The sequence below is a fragment of the Ambystoma mexicanum genome, chromosome 11 (assembly GCF_040938575.1).
Source record: "Ambystoma mexicanum isolate Mex_15411 chromosome 11, UKY_AmexF1_1, whole genome shotgun sequence".
NCBI lineage: Eukaryota > Metazoa > Chordata > Amphibia > Caudata > Ambystomatidae > Ambystoma > Ambystoma mexicanum.
Window position 1 is genome coordinate 3908694 of NC_090934.1, and position 18364 is coordinate 3927057.

The following is an 18364-nucleotide window of genomic DNA, read 5'->3' on the forward strand; positions in this document are numbered from 1 at the left end:
TGTGTGCCACGGCTGGTTGTGGATGTTGGAATCCATGAATACGCTGTGCGCCTGAATGTGTTTCGGCGCACGCGGCTGGCGCAGACTACCGCACGCGCACACTGTGCGCCAGCCGCGTGCGCCACTTGTGCGCCGAATTCTATGAATTGGCCCCTATGTGTGAATAAGGTGCTCAGACTGGATATAATCGAAACGCATCCAGCAAAGTTTAAATGCATGTTTTGTATTGATTTGAATAAGTATCATAGAGTGTTCAAATGTTTGTGATGTCTTTACCTAAAATCGGCAACACACGAGGGAGATACCTTTGTGAAATACGGGCAAGGCCATTCCCCCTCCCACCCTGCGAAGACTGCCAAGGCATGAGAACAAAGACCGCGCCGCACTGCTTTACCTCCCCCAACCAGACTGGAGCCGCTTCAAAGAGTTGTAATCCCCTCTGTAGCACCCAAGGCCGCGGCCCGCCACCTGCATTATTTACAGCTCAGCAGTAAACCTCTGCCTGAACACACGCGCCCCCTTGTAGACCCCACAACCTACCGGACCATCTCAGACGTATGGCCCTGTGCAATCAGGACACCCAACACGTTGACAACACACAGAGGAACATCCATAACAACTTCTAACAAGGCAGAAAGACTTGTACCGTCCGTCCCAGGCCCTGAAGCTTAGCCCCTCGACCTATGGCCTCGGTCAACAGGACACTGGTAACCATGTCCTGACGTATTACCTCCAGACCCCTCACAAGGTACATTCCTCCTGTGTTGCATTAACCTGTAAAATAACCTATTGAAAGATTTACTAAAGAGAATAACACTGTAATGACTGAATGACTGCGGTGTGCATGGCCGAGGGCAAATAAGTCAGGAAAGGCATTCATCTCTGCCACAGGCCGCATTGGCACACCAACACCGCCCGGATGAACTCAAGCCGACCTGCCAGGCCCAGCCCAACCTACGAGGCTGACCAGTGACGTCTTCCAGCCAAGACCAACCACGCCGCAGCAGCACCTATAGTTAGTCGTCGCCACCCAATCCCATTAAACTTGTGCCCCCTATAGTGTGTAGGTTCTTATGACGTTTTTTGTAAATATATACGCCTGTCTTTGCTATTGTCAGACAGAGCGCTCTCGGAGGTTGCAGAGTTCTTTGCATGCCCTATTCTGATTGATAAACTCCCGTTTACTCTCACCCGCACTCTGTCTTGGCCTTATTCCCATCCTGGGAGAGTCCTTCATTGTCTCTCATTGCGGGGAGGATCGTGCTGGTTGGGGACGCTTGCCTTCAGTGGTGACCCCGAAAGCGTGATTATTATTATTATTTCCCGATCCAACATTACCGTCCCCTTTTGGCACGAGAATCTCCGGTCGAAAAGGGATACGCACGGTGAGCCGGCTCCGGGAGGCTGCCCGCCAACGGCGACCGGTACACTAAGAAGTGTGCACTCAATAGAGAGAGGGTACGGGATCCCGGTTGAAAAATCCCCTTCGAGTACCGCTCGCCGGAGCCGGGGCTGACTGTTGAGCTGACGGCGACACTGCCTGGACGGACCCAGTTTCGGAGACTATCGGTTCAAGACGGGCACGTGAGTACTGAGTGCGAGCGATTGTAAGGGGAGCGGGGAGAGAAGTGTAGGACAGGTAACGAAGAGGGGGTACGCAGATCTACTAAAGATCATCTTAAACTTTCTTTGCTTTTTCTTTGCATATGGCCATTAGGATTACGAGGTGAATAAGAGATAAAAGTGACGGGAACCCAGCTCCGAAAGGGGGTGGAAGGCGGCGCCGCATAGTGCTATCTTGACTAGTACTGGGAATATATGAAGAAGTGGAATATGAAATAAAAGTGTTCAGCAAAAGGGGGCACTGAGAATATATTAGTGATCGCTATTACTTCTTTCTTTTCTTTTCTTTAGGGGTAGGGGGAGAATAAAAGTGAGATTAACACAAACTTAGGGGAAAAAAAAAATAATAAGAGAAAAAGAGTCCTACTGGAAGGGGGGAGAACAGGCTAACATATATATATATACATGCGCATCCATAGATTCAAATAAGACAGACAGGGACAGCCGGCTAGGGAGGAAAGGGAGGGCAGCTTGAATGGTGAATTGAGTGGTACCAAGAGGTGTGTGCACCTCGTATGTGTCAGAAGACAATTTGATGTTGCAAATGTGTAAAGCGGCTATAAATGTATAATAGTTAAATGGTCATGGTAAGTGAGACCGGCTAAAACTTTTTTTTTTCGAAGACAACGTTGATACAGTGAAGTGAGTGGGTGCCTTTTGATTTCTGGATTGAAATTGTCAAAATAAATCATGGGTTGCTCTTGTATGTGCCCCCCAAAGAGAACACAGTAGAAACTGTGTACAGTCAGTTTTGTATTGTGCAGTCAAGGGGGGGAGAGCCTAAACGAGCCTAACATTGAATGTGAAGTAGAATATATAAAAAAAAACAATATTGATATTACATTTACATTGTAGTTGCAGACACACACACAGAGATATACAAGCACTAGGAGAGCACAGAGATGGGGGCTGAAACACCATTATCACATATTTGTAAGAATCTCCCAGGGTACGCAGAACGGATTAAGAAATATCACGACCAATGGGTAACTGAGCTGAAAGGAGAGGGGTTACCCCAGATATGGCCCGAGGGAGGGTCATTTGATAAAAGTGTTCTGGATATGGTGGCCACATGCATTTGTTTGAAGTACAAAGGAAAGCAGCTGCAAAATAGGAGGGAAATATTAGATCTTTGGAGGTTATTTGAAGAGATACCACCGCCCGAAACACCAGCATTAAATACTGATCTCCCGTCCACCACAGACAATCCACTACTGATACAGAAAGATGTCAAAGAATTGCCAAGTGTAGCGCCACCAGTAGAGGTAATAAGTTTGTACCCGATATTAAACAAGCCTGTACCCGCAGAAGGATACAGTGACCCCACATATGTGCCTCCCTCGACAACTACCACACCCCACCGGCCTACGGCACCCCCACCATATGAAAGTACGAGAGAGCGAGGCCAGGCGAGTACACAAAGGGTGGACATACAGAAGCTCACAGATGATCTACAGTCAAGACTGTCAATAGCAAAAGATGAGCTCTCAAGGACAAGGGACATGTGTGGGCAAACAGCACTTAATGCACCTAGATCAGGGCGTGCGTCTAGAGCGCCAAGTGAGAATAGAAAACCTGAAGAGGGGTGGAAAAAAGGTGAGATACTGTTCAGAATTGAAGAAGAACCGACACGAATAATTGAAATAGGGACGCGAGAGGAAGATACCGACAATGAAGAAAGGCCTATGGGGGACAGAGAGGAATTACTATGTGACATAAGGGACGAATTAGAAGAAAGCGACAGGTTGAGCATGGCAATGGGAGGGGGAAGCGAAGGAGAGGATGGTACGTGTTCGATGAGAACACTGGATGATGAATGGACGGGGCGATTAAGGAACAGAGTGGGGAAAATGGCATCACTGGGAACATCAGCAGCCAAAACGGGTCCGGATGCAACGACAAAAGGAAGGCTACAGCTCCCGTTGATACACAGGGGAGGAGGGAGGCCTAACTATATCCCATGGGCGCAGATGGATAAAGCCAATTTATTAAAGCTATTGCCCCCGTTTTCAGGAGGGGCAAGTAAGTGGATATATGCCTTTGAGAAACATACTGCTGGGGTACCCCTAGCTATAGGAGATGTGAAAAGTCTGCTCGTGTCAGCAGTGGGCGATCAGGCTGAAAGAGTATGGGTAAAAGCCGGTTTCCCGGGAGTAACGTTAGACTGTGACCGCCATGATGGGGCCTCCTTTAACACAGTGCGTGCCAGGGTGTGGGATGCCTTACGCGAAACATTCCCAGATACGCCAGACTTACAGTCAGTGATGCAGTGTACAATGAATGACGGGGAGGAGGCTATGGATTACATTTTTCGGGTCCAAGAGATGTGGAGAGCAGAAACGGGCACGCCCTGGTATCAATCGACATCTTTATTTTACTTCATTATAAAAAGAGGGCTCCCAAAGGAAGTGCAGAAGGCGCTCGACAAGATAGCAGGTATTGAAGCAAAGGGATGGCCAGAAATTCAGAGCATAATAGTACACCATTGTAAACGAATTAAGGAGAGGGAGAAGGAGGTGGCGCAGAAAAGATTGGCAGACGAGGCGAAGTTAGCACAGACAAAGTTGGTGAAGGTTGCAGCAGCAGTAGCCGCTCTCCCACACAGCAGAGAGGGAGATGATGAGGAGGAGGGGCTGATAGCACTACAAGGAAGAGTGGCAACTAATTGGGCGGGAACAGGACAGCAGCAGTGGAATGAGCAGGAGCAAGGCGAAGGTCCGCAGTGGCAAGAGTGGACCCCTCGAGGGGGACGAGGTGGGTACAGGGGCCAAAGAGGAGGTGGACCGGGGTACGGGGGAATGGGAGGAAACGGATGGCAGGGTCCTAGAGGTGCACAAGGAAGTTGCTGGAACTGCGGGCGGTGGGGGCATTATTCTAGAGAGTGTAGAAGCAGACCCAACAACGGGTTCCAAGAGGTAGAACAGTATGGCCATCCCCACCCGGGAAGCCCATATGGCCTTCCGATGGGACAACAGCAACTGAGAAACCCAGGCCAGGGTAATGCTGGCCAGCAACAGGGACCCCAGTACAGAGCACAGAACCACCCACAAAACAATGACAACGTGCAATACACGCCAGGTAACCCTTTCGCGGTACATGTAAACGGGGCCCCTGCGCCAGCACCTTACAACGGTATGTCAGTGGTTTCCGGAAGTGTATTCAATGAAGGGGGGGCAATGAGACACCCCGCATAGGACAGCCCACAGAGAAAACTTGCGTGTCCAGTCCTATCCACCACCTACAGTGCAGCAGAGGAACCATTGGTAGGGGCGCAGATAGGAGACAAGCAATTCATATTCATGGTTGATTCGGGAGCGGAGAAATCATGTGTCAGAGAGGGCCGATTCCCGTTATCGAACAGGAAGTTAGAGACGCAGGGGTTCTCTGGGGCTGTAATTGAAGTTCCTTACACAGAAGCATTGGATGTAACAGTGGGGGGTAAAACTGTAAAGGCACCCTTACTGTACTATGAAAACTCACCAGTAAATTTATTAGGGAGGGACCTCCTGAGTAAACTTAACATGACCATATCATTCACCGAGAGAGGAATAGTGTGTTCTACACCCGGAATATGTCCCTTGCGTGCGATGCTGGTAGTGCACGCCTACATAACCACACAGGAAATACGAGGGCTGCCACAAGATGAGGAAATGTTCATCGAAGGGCTAAAAACCTTGGCCCTCATAATTCCAGAGCTAAGAAGCATGGACTGGAGGTTTCCAGCGGAATTCCTCTTCCGCCCCATAGTATGTCCCAACGCAGCACCAGGATCAGTGGTATCATTGGACTTGCACGCTGTACAAGTATCAGCGAAAAGGATCGCTGTGATAGGGGTGGACGGAGAAGGATGTGAGTGGCGCACAGTGCTGTGTACAAACGCCAACATCGCCCTACGAGAGGTAACAGATGAGGATCTCTTTTCTGACACAGAAGGGGATGGCGAGATAGTGATGGAAATATCGATGCCCTGTGACATTTTAATACAATCCAGGGAGACCCCCGTCCAATTAATGACAGTGGTAGGAGCACCGCCGTCATTTTTTGATGACGACATGAGGTTCGTACCAAACAATTTATGGACAACAGGCCCCCATGATGTAGGGCTGTTGCACGGAGTACAACCTGTGGTAATAAAACTAAAGCAAGGAGCAATTTTACCCCGAGTTAAACAGTATCCATTGTCCCGCGAAGCTGAAGAAGGGATAAAAGAAACAATAAATGCACTGCTAGCACAAGGGATAATAGTGCCTTCAAACTCCCCATGTAACACATGTATTTATCCAATCAAAAAAGCAAAAGGAGGGTCTTGTAGGATGATACAGGACTTACGCCCCCTCAATGATGTAATTCAGAAGGAGTTCCCTCTAGTCCCGAACCCTGCATCGATACTATGCAGCATCCCGAAAGCGGCATCACATTTCACAGTAGTAGACTTGAAAAACGCATTTTTCTCAATACCCCTAGCTGAAGAGAGTAGATACCTTACCGTCTTCACACTGGGGGGCAAGAGATATGAACACTGCAGATTACCACAGGGATACTGTGAGAGCCCAAACATATTCAACCGCATATTGCATGAAGACTTGGGAAACCTGTCAGTTGAGAGTACGATTATTCAGTATGTAGACGATCTATTAGTGTGTGCACAAGATGAAGCAACATGTAGAAAAGATTCAACAACGCTCCTAACTTTACTGGCCAACAAGGGATACAAGGTAGACAAGGAGAAGCTACAGTACTGCCTGACTGAGGTCTTATACCTGGGACAGCTCATATCAAAGGATGGAAAAAGAATAATTCCCGACAGGGTAGAAGCAATAAGATCAGTAGGAGCACCCACAACAGTGAAAGATATGCAGAAATTCCTGGGGATGTGCAACTATTGCCGAGCATGGATATTAGATTACGCAGCATACACGAGGCCCCTCCTACAAGCACTCAAGGAAGCACAACAGGAGAATGAAAAAATACAATGGTCAGAAGAAATGAGCGAATCATTTCAATCATTGAAAGAACTAATTTCAAGCGCTCCAGTACTAGCAAACCCCGATTATGGACGCAAATTTTACCTATTCTCACACTGCAAGGAAACACTCATGACCGCAGTACTGACACAAAAAACATCCTTAGGACACAAGCCATTGGCTTACTATAGTGGTACTTTAGATGCCGTGATGCAGGGCCATTTCGCGTGCGAGCAATCACTCGCTGCAGCTGCGTTCGCGATTGAGAAAAGTACCACAATAGTAATGGGTTGCCCTGTGACATTGTTTGTGGAGCACTCATTATTTGCAATACTTGAGAGATCAAAAAGCACACTGACCACACAGCGGGCGACCGCCTACGAGATTATATTGTCCAGTGCCAATATCCATATAGTGAGATGCAAGACAGTGAACCCCGCCACATTCATTACAGAAGCGTGCACACTCGAAGACATGCAGAACCACGATTGCGCAACTTACACAGGAGAAAGAGGGGAGGACACAGTGGTGTGTGAGAACGCTGTAAGCGAGAGGGAAGTGTACTTTGTGGATGGGTCTGCATCAATTGACGTGGACACGGGAGAAAAACACGTTGGCTTGGCAGTAGTGAGGTTAGAAGATGGTGAGTATGAAACACTAGTACAATACCGCCTCCCATCACATTACTCCGCACAGGCAGCAGAGCTGATTGCGCTCATAGAAGCACTGCATGCAGCAAAGGGTTGTGCAGTGACAATATACACAGACTCAGCCTACATGACGACGACAGTACATGGGGGGCTAGCAAGATGGGGGCGTAGGGGATTTAGACGGGCAGACGGAACACCAGTACAGCATGCAGAATTGTTGAAAGAGCTAATTGAGGCCCTACAAAACCCTACTGCAGTAGCAATAGTAAAGTGCCAAGCACATACATCCAACACAGATGTTGTGTCTTTGGGGAACGCGGCAGTGGACGCTGCCGCCAAGGAGGCTTCCTATTTTCAGAAATATGACACAGGTGAGTACATACTTAAGTACAAAAGAAACGAAGAGCCCCCAGAAGGATACAACATGATGCCCATATCACAAATACTAGAATTGCAGGAAGGAGCTAGTGCAGAGGAAAAATTGATGTGGACAAAACGGGGGTGCAGCAAGTCGGGAACAGACCTGCTGTGGCGGCAAAATAACTCAGGGAAAGTGGTAATGCCAATACAGTTACTAGAAATTGCATTTCAACAGTTACACTTCCCTGCACATAACACCAAACAGCACATCGCAGCAGAAATACAGGAAGAATGGTTCGTGCCCTGTCTCCAAGAGCATGTGTCTCGGTTGGCAATGGAATGTACAACATGCCAAATATACAATTCAGGAATGACATTACGTACTTTCCGGGGAACAATTCCTAAACCCATTGGCCCATTCAGAGAGCTGCATATAGATTATGCAGACATGGGGGAAAGGTGTAATGGCGCGCGGTACATGATCGTGGTTGTGTGCCCATTTTCAAGGTGGGTGGAAGCAGGACCCTGTGCGCGACCTGATGCCAAAAGCGCCGCCAAGTTCCTAGTAAGGGAAGTGTTCCCGCGCTGGGGAATTTGTGACGTGATTCGCTCAGACAACGGCAGCCATTTTGTAAATGAGCTTTTCAAGGAAGTCACTACATTATTGGGAATAAAACATAAATTATGTTCAATTTATCATCCTCAAAGTAATGGCGTAGTGGAAAAGATGAACGGACTGTTAAAGGGCAGGTTATCAAAACTGTGCTTTTCATTAAAGAAGAATTGGATTTACTGTCTACCCCTTGCGCTATTTGAATTGAGAAATCAGCCAAGCAAAGACCACCATTTGTCCCCGCACGAGATCGTGACTGGGAGACGAATGAACACAGCACACTCTCCACTGCACGAACACTCAGATGCTCACAGAAGCGCCGCAATATTGGGAGATGAGTTCACAGACTATTTAAGGAAATTGACAAGGGCAGCGCGCGTGATATCAAAGCAACTGTCCCCACCCTTCACTAGAGAAGAGGGTAACATCACAGAGTCCGTCACGGAGCCAGAGCAACAGCTACAGCTGATGCCAGGCGACTCAATTTATGTCAGAAGCTTTGTGCGTCGGTGGAATGCACCACGATTCCATGGCCCATATGAGGTAATATTTTGCACGCCCACGGCAGTGAAGGTGAAGGGCTTGAGGTACTGGGTACACTTGACCGATGTACGGAAGGCATATAGCAATGTACAAGAGGAGGTAGATGAGGAGGCACAGACAACAGCAAACGATGCAACTGAACAGAATGACTGAATATGAACTTGTGTGTGTATATTGGTACTAGATTTGAATGGGAGAATAACTGATTAGGATACTTGAAAAGAAAAAAAAAAAAAATGTGAGTTTTCTCTTTTCATCTTGTTGATTTGTATATACTTAATGAAATGACCAAATTATGGCCTGTATACACCCTTGTCTGTGAATACCCCTCCCCGCATCCCCACCCGCCTCCATTTCCCGTCAAATATATATATTGGCACTGATGGTGCTAGCAAAATGTTAACATGCATGTACTTAATGCACTTTTATATCTCAAACAGGAGCTTCCATGGCATCTAACGGGCAGCCTGCAACGGATAGAATTAGTAGAACGAGAGAATTAGTACATGAGAGATGCAGATATTCGTATGAGTGTGGATTATCTGTATGCATCACATTGTTTTTTATGGTAATGTTTGGTCTGGTTACATATTGGTTTGTAGCGTTCATCTCTATCAAGATGAACGAGGGGGGAGGGATTAACAGCACTACTGGGCCCAATACAACTACAAGGGCCAATACAAGGGAAGGTGATTTTTTGAGATGGGACGGAACTAAACTTGTATGGGGGTATCATACCACACCATCCAGTGCTGTCATCGTACAAAGAAAGAAGTCACAAGGTGGAATGCAGAACAACACAGTGTCTCCACCAGGGGTATCTAATTACAATGCCCACAGTTTAAATGACCGAAACCCGTTTGCCATATCGTGGTTGTATAACACCCCCACCAGCCAGCCTGCCCCCATACTAAACAACTACCTGCCAGATAACGTCAGGAAGGAAGAGGAAAAGCTGCTAGCAATACACAAAATATTATATGATGCATGGGCCAAGGGGGGCGGGAATGAGAAAGGGGGGTCTAGTTTGTCCCTTGCCCAGGGAGTTGGGAAGTACATGAGGAACAAGAACAACAGACGGAAGAGGGAAGCAGGGAGGAGGAAGTATGATGAGTACTATGGGCTAGGTCTAGATAAGATGGAAGACCCACGACACCCCCACCAAACAAATAAGTGGTATGCAGATATGAGTGCCACAGCTAAACAAACAACAAACGAGAGCTGTTATGTTTGCTCCCTCATCCCTCACGCATCAGGTACACCCAAAGTACTGTTACCCAAAGAGTTGCCAATTATAGATGCCCAATGTCTCCTTCATCTCACGTTATGCAGAATTAAGAACACCTTCCAGGCACATGAAGTGACTTTTCAAATGCTGCAGAACGAGAAAACGTGCTACCCAAAACCGGCAGGGGTGGTATGTCTGAAAGAACCATTTTTTGTAATTGAAGGGACACTTTTTTCTGATAACAAGCGGAAGGATGAAGAAGTAGTGTGCAAAGCGGAAGCACTGAGAGGTGTGGCACCGGAGAAATTGCAGTGGATAGAAGAAACATGTACACCAGTATGGAAGGAACACATTTCAAAACTAACTTGGGTAACTGCCATCGAAAAACCTTTCAAACTACAGAGCGAAATGGACTATGAACTGTGTTTTAAAGGAGAAGGGAGAACCTCCATGGGAACAAACAAGAGCTGTAACAAGACCCTCACCATCCCAGATCTAAGAAAAGGGACTGCGGCCCTTATGGACACGTACTGGGTATGCGGCAACCAGGCATACCTACACCTCCCCCCGTCATGGAGTGGCAGCTGCTCAATGGCCACTCTGCACTCAGCCCTAATGGTGATACCCGAAAGCCACATCGATGGGAGCAAAAGGACACAGGAACGCATGCAGCAAAGTGTGGCTCACCCAACTGCAGGATCACAAATGTATGTCCTGTCTTCCGGAAGCAAGGGAGAGGTGCTGACCCGTAACAGACGAGCATCAAATTATATATCAAAGGCATCATCAGAACTATTGGCTCAGATCCCAGACAAATATCGATTATTCAGCTCAGCAGAAACATTTTTTGCCTCGCTCGTCTTAAGTGTCCAAGCAAGGGCAAACGCAAAATGGCTCCAGATAACCCGCTGGGAATTGATTCAGCTGGCAAACGACACTGAAGAAGGGTTCAATATAATAAAAGTGGAACTAAGAGCTTTACGACTGATGACCATGCAAAACAGGTATGTCCTGGACCTGTTGACGGCGATAGACGGCGGTGTTTGCCGAAAAATAGGAAGTGCCTGTTGCACTTTCGTACCTTCCGAAGACGCAGAGAACGGCTCCCTATCCCATGTGATTGAAGCAGTCCACAACCTAGGAGAAAAAATGAAAATGGAGGGTGGAGCAGAAGACAGTACATGGTTCGATAACATCTTCTCCCGGGTCCCCTCATGGCTTGGAATAACTGTGAAATTTTTGATGCCAGCTGTGGTGTTCCTCCTTTTAATTTTTTGCCTGTGCCAGGTGGGTCTTCGAGTTTGTGCTAACGCAGTACCAAATGGTGCAATGATGATGGTGACAATGGGCAACTCACAAGGTACAATAAAAACGATGCAAGAAGCACAAGTACAAACAGGGTTAGATAACACACCCAGGTACCAACTGGTGCCTATGTACCACGATAAGGATATTGTAGATAAGTTATGGCACACCACCATCAAAGAGCCCCGTATACTAGAATGGTACGAGGAAGTTTGGGTAGATTTAGAAGGAGACGGTGGATGCATACACCTAACGTGTACTCCAGATGAATACGCCAGGAGAGGTGAGAGCTTAAGGGGGGTGTGCAGGGCATGGATGCCCATCAAAGTAACTCCTGCATGGGATGAGGCAGTGATGGACGAAGCAGAATGTAGAAGGATAGAGGATTTAAAGAATTCGTTACTTAAGTAACGAAAGGGGGGAAATGTAGGGGAGGATTGGTCCAAGAGACCCCCGTCACCTGCGTTTTCTCCCCAGGTGAGGGCAATGGCTCATTGGGCGTCCCCTCATACCACCCGGGCCCAGGTGGTGGAGGGTTCACCCGCTGTAGACATTGCCCACACGTATTGATTGCCCACACGTATTGATTGCCCAACACGTATTGATTGCCCAACACATATTGACTGCCCACATGTATTAAAATTTAGCTAGGCCCAGAAACCATTTTATTTGGTAAAGATGGTGTGAGCTTGGCGCACTGTAGCGCGGCCCCCACCCTTGGAGAGTCTCAGTCATCCCTGTCGCCGCAGCACCCTGGCAGATCCGCTGCGAGCACGTTCCCACGAACAAGACGGACATGAGCTAGCGTAATACACTAACATTGTATCAGTTCACCTCCCGCAGTGTATCATCGCTCCCAGCATGACCCGGCCAACAGGCCTGGGAAGTGAAAAGAACAGTAAAACGGTCATCAGATGGCAGACAGTCTTTATATATTAATGTCAAGACCACTCGCAAGGTATGTTTTCTTCCACTAAACCCTTTATATTACAAAAGCCTGTAAAATGTATAAACCTAAGAAAGCATGCTTCCATGATATAAGCGATGGCGAGCCCACACCATTGCAGTTGGGTGCTAAAAACAAAGGAACGCACCAGGGATCTATTCGTTACGTGTATCACTGGGAAACCTACACTCTATGGGCCTGCGCCATAACTGAACTAATGCTGCTAGAGGACACGAGAAGATGAATGTGACCATACAGAAGGCTTATGTGAAGGATGCATGAGAAGGCGTTTGTCATGTGTGCATGTCTAGGCCCCACATGTGCCACCATCGTCACGAACAGTGGTGGGTTATTTTCTGTGTACTCAACCAATTCTAATTCTACCTCACTTACTGCAAATATATATGCATATAACTAAATACTGTAGTTGTTAAAACATAATGTGTGAATAAGGTGCTCAGACTGGATATAATCGAAACGCATCCAGCAAAGTTTAAATGCATGTTTTGTATTGATTTGAATAAGTATCATAGAGTGTTCAAATGTTTGTGATGTCTTTACCTAAAATCGGCAACACACGAGGGAGATACCTTTGTGAAATACGGGCAAGGCCATTCCCCCTCCCACCCTGCGAAGACTGCCAAGGCATGAAGACCGGGCTGCACTGCTTTACCTCCCCCAACCAGACTGGAGCCGCTTCAAAGAGTTGTAATCCCCTCTGTAGCACCCAAGGCCGCGGCCCGCCACCTGCATTATTTACAGCTCAGCAGTAAACCTCTGCCTGAACACACGCGCCCCCTTGTAAACCCCACAACCTACCGGACCATCTCAGACTTATGGCCCTGTGCAATCAGGACACCCAACACGTTGACAACACACAGAGGAACATCCATAACAACTTCTAACAAGGCAGAAAGACTTGTACTGCCCGTCCCAGGCCCTGAAGCTTAGCCCCTCGACCTATGGCCTCGGTCAACAGGACACTGGTAACCATGTCCTGACGTATTACCTCCAGACCCCTCACAAGGTACATTCCTCCTGTGTTGCATTAACCTGTAAAATAACCTATTGAAAGATTTACTAAAGAGAATAACACTGTAATGACTGAATGACTGCGGTGTGCATGGCCGAGGGCAAATAAGTCAGGAAAGGCATTCATCTCTGCCACAGGCCGCATTGGCACACCAACACCGCCCGGATGAACTCAAGCCGACCTGCCAGGCCCAGCCCAACCTACGAGGCTGACCAGTGACGTCTTCCAGCCAAGACCAACCACGCCGCAGCAGCACCTATAGTTAGTCGTCGCCACCCAATCCCATTAAACTTGTGCCCCCTATAGTGTGTAGGTTCTTATGACGTTTTTTGTAAATATATACGCCTGTCTTTGCTATTGTCAGACAGAGCGCTCTCGGAGGTTGCAGAGTTCTTTGCATGCCCTATTCTGATTGATAAACTCCCGTTTACTCTCACCCGCACTCTGTCTTGGCCTTATTCCCATCCTGGGAGAGTCCTTCATTGTCTCTCATTGCGGGGAGGATCGTGCTGGTTGGGGACTCTTGCCTTCACCATCAAGGCGGATAGTGAGACGGCTCATGCTTTGGGCATGCTTGAGAAGCGACGGCCATAATTTCGGACCTCCGGAGGAAAGTCCCAGGGTTCCTCCAAAGGCTTCGGTGGCAACTCTTCGTCCTATTGTCAACCGTCCCGCTCTTCGGCCCAGGAAGCCTACAGGGACCGCAACAAGTCTGGAGGAGGTCGCTGTCGTCGCCAAGGTCCCGAAGGTGGCGCCTCCACGGCAAAGCAAGATTGAACAGGCCGTGATGACGGGCCCCCACCCACCCAACCTGGTGGGAGGCCGGCTAGCTAACTTTGTCAGTGTGTGGAAGTCAATCTCCAGCAACCGTTGGGTGCTGGACACCCTGGCCCATGGACACACAAATGGAATTCCAACTAAAGTGTCCCCTCATTCCACCAGTGGCCAGGCAGGAAATCCATATCCCTCAGCTTTGACTAGAGGTGTGGGCCATGCTGAAGAATGGCGCGATAGAACTCATTCCAAAGAGGCTCTGGGCTCCGGAGTGTACTCTAGGTACTTCCTCGTTAGGAAGAAGACGGGCTGTTAAGGCCCATCCTAGACCCCTGCCACCTTAACAAGTACATCAAGTCCCAGAAGTTTCGGATGGTCACCCTTCAGCATGTGCCTGGACAGCTGAAAGAGGGGAATTTTCTATCGTCGCTGGACCTAGAGGATGCCTATTTTCACATCCCCATTCACAAGGGACACTGCAAGTTTCTACGCTTCGTGGTTCAAGGGCAACATTACCAGTTCAAGGCCCTTCTCTTCAGATTGAAGTTGGCACCAAGGGTTTTCACCAAGTGCCTTGCGCCAGTAGCGGCGCGGCTGCATCTACAAGGGATTCACATCTACTCCTACCTGGACGACTGGCTCATCCGAGCGAAATCGAGGGAGATCGCCGTTGAGCACACAGCAAAGACTGTCCGGCTACTCACAGAGCTGGGGTTCACAGTGAACTATGTGAAGTCCTACTTGGTGCCATTGCAAGATGCTGTTTCTGGGGTCCCGGCTCAACACAGTGTCATGCCTGGCTTCTCCGTCGGAGGAGAGGATAGCGGCCATCCTGGGTAAGGTACAATTGCTGTTGACCCTGAAGATCACAAGGGTGAGGTCCATCAAGTCCCTTCTCTGCCTGATGTCGTCATGCATATACCTAGTTTGGTTGCGCAGACTGCGGATGCGACCGCTGCAAGAGTTCCTCGTCGCCCGTTGGATTCAGTTGTCGGGAAGCTTCGAGGACAAGATCATTCTCGACGAGAGTTTCTGTCGAGCGATTCGGTGGTGGGGTGTCCCCGGCGCAGACTTCCAGACCCCACCTTATCAGGAGACGGTCATGACGGACGCCTCCCTCGAAGGATGGGGCGCGCACACAGGAAGTCTCCATGCAAGAGGCCTGTGGCTACCGGAGGAGAAGTCATTGCATATCAACGTTCTGGAACTACGGGCAGTGTTTTGGGCCCTCAAGTCCTTCCTTCCATCCCTCAAGGGCAAAGTGGTACAGATCTTCACAGACAACACCACCACGATGTTGTACATCTGGAAGTAGGGGGGCACCAGATCCCCGTCGCTCTCCAAAGAGGCGCTGGGCCATCGCCCAGGAGATGTTCCTCGTCCCGTTTCATCTGGCAGGAGTGAAGAACACTGTTGCCGACTCTCTCGGCAGGGAGCTGCACTCTTGCCACGAGAGGGAGCTTCGGCAGGACCAAGTGGATCTTCTGTTCCAAGGATGAGGCAATCCCCAGATCGATCTGTTTGCGATGGCGATGAAACACCAAGTGCCGGAGATTCGCCAGCAGGTTTCCCCAGCTGGAGAGCATGGGGGACACATTCTCATTCCCCTGGGACAGCCTGTTTCTGTATGCATTCCCTCCGTTGCCATTACTTCTTTGAATAGTCAATCAACTCAGACGGACCCGGTGCAGGATGATCCTCGTCGCACCGGCGTGGCCGTGCCAGATATGGTATACGGACCTTCTGGACTTGTCATCGTCTCCTCCAGTCAAGCTTCTGGCGGCCGCAGATCTACTCACCAGAGAAGGGAGCACGATTCTGCACCACGACCCAGGGTCGCTGAACTTGCAGGCCTGGCTCCTGAGGCGCTAGAGTTTGGTGGATATTATCTCCCGGGGGACTGCAAGGAGGTGCTTGCCAAGGCCAGGGCTTCGTCTACACTGAAATGCTACAGACATAAGTGGAAGAGGTTTGCCGTCTGGTGCCGTGCACGGAAACTCAACCCTCTACGGATTACAGCTCTGCAGGTGCTGCTGTATTTGCTGTCGCTGGCCAAAGTAGGATTGGCTCATGCTTCTATCAAGTTTCACCTGGCGGCTATCTCCCGCTACACCAGAGCTCCGGGGCAGTCGTCGTCGTGGTCATACAGTCTGGTCAAGGAGTTCATCAAAGGACTTTTCCGTTCGTTCACACCGGTGAAGGCCCCGGCCCCAGTGTGGGAACTCAATGTGGTTCTGACTAGACTCATGGGTCCTCCATTCGAGCCTATGCATTCAGCGCAGCTGAAGTTTATATCATGGAGGACTGTGTTCCTTGTTGCCATCACCTCTGCACGATGAGTGGGAGAGATTCAGGCCCTGTCCTGTAAGCCACCTTACTTGACTTTTCACGACACAAGGGTGGTGCTGAGGACGCACCCCTCCTTCATGCCCAAGGTGCCTTCGGCTTTCATCCCAACGAGCCCTTGGTGTTACCTATATTTTTTACGACGCATTCCATACCGGCTGAAAGGACTTTGCACTAGCTGGATGTGGCTAGAGCGCTGAAGTTGTATGTGGACCGCACAAGAGTTTCCGGAAGACGTCACAACTTTTTGTGAACTTTGGCCCTGTGAATACTGTGAAGGCCCTCTCCAAGGCTTCCATTTCCAGGTGGCTCTCCGGCTGCATCACCCATTGTCACCGGATGGAAAACCGACTGCTGCCTGGCTGTCGGAGAGCCCATTCGACCAGAGCGATCGCTGCTACTACGGCGTTCCTGTCTGGTGTGCCCCTGCTGAACATTTACAGGGCTGCTACGTGGAGCTGGACGCACACCTTCACAAGATTCTACTGCGTCAACCGGGATTCCAGGGAGGAGTCCAGAGTCGGCCAATCAGTGCTGCGCAACCTGTTCTCTTGAAGGTGAGTCTGGTGAGGAGGTAAGAGATGCTTATTGTTGAGATGCTTAATGTTGAGCCTTTGCCACCTCCTGTGGTTGTGCATGTGTGTACTGCTATGTATTCTTTATTCATGAGCATGTGAATCCATGCCAGACCCATGATGGAGAACAACAGTTACAGGTAAGTAACTTGTTCCTTAACCATACTTTTAAGAATAGTGCATCACACATTGTTAGGCAGAATCCTGTGCAGTGCCCTTAGGGACCACTACACACAATTAAGACTACAGGTGGCAATACAAGTTTTACCTTTGGTACAAGCCTGTACTACACTGTTAAAGTGGTAGCAGTTGCGGAGCAGCCAGGCTTATCTCAAGAGTATATGAGCAGTAGTAGAGATTACACAAAGGACTACAATTACTGTGACTCAAGCAAACACTGACTCAAGGTTTCAGGTAAAAAAATATAAGTACATTTATTTTTAAACCATCTGTTATAAAACACAACACTTTTATAAGTTCAAAACCACACGTAAAATACACTACAACAACCAATTCTCTTGGCACAGAGTAACCAAAAGGTAAGTACCTTATGTTTTAGCGTACCGGTGTTGTGAAACAAAAGACGTTACCGAGAATACACATGCGATCACTTTTTGACAGTTTGGTCGTATTAGTGAAACGCGTATCCACGGCGAGAAATGTTGCCGGGGCAAAAACACACTTAGCACCTGGGCGAACCAGAGAGAGTTGGGGACAAAAATCATAGGCAATACTTTTGTCAGGGCAGACAGAATCAGAGAACACTCGTTGACAGAAATACAAGAGTCAATAGGCCGGAGCCAGTGTCAAGTGGAACCGGGTTCCTGTTGTCGAGGATCACACAGTCGGACAGTTCAAGATTCAACGTTGCCAGAAGTACTTAGACATTGTCAACAGAGGAAGCAAAAGTTATAAGAAGGAGGGAAGACAAGGGCAAGCCTTGGATGAAGAGAAAAGGGATTCACCCTAGCTCCTTCAAGCAGAACACAGTACCTTAGCTGGTGCCACAGCAGTTGTTCCTGGTAGTTTCCTGCAGACCCACGGAAGAAGCTGGTGCCACAGCAGTTGTTCCTGGTAGTTTCCTGCAGACCCACGGTTCCTGGTGCTTTGGTCGTGGTGACGAGAAGGAGGACATCTGGAGGGGTCTGCACTGCACAGGGATGAAGCCAGCAACAGCGACGGTGAATAAAAGGTGTGCTCCTTAAAAACAGGAGAGGCTCTTCAGATGGCTATCCGGACCACTACAGCCGTGTGCAGCAATTTCGACCAAGAAGAGAATCCTCTGGCTGTGGGGGATGAGCCGGTTGACCCCACCAAGCTCAAGGGAAGAAGACTCCGGACTGGATTTTCTCTGGTCGTAGAAGGGTAGATAGCTCAGGACTGCAGCAGGGCTTTACCGGGACG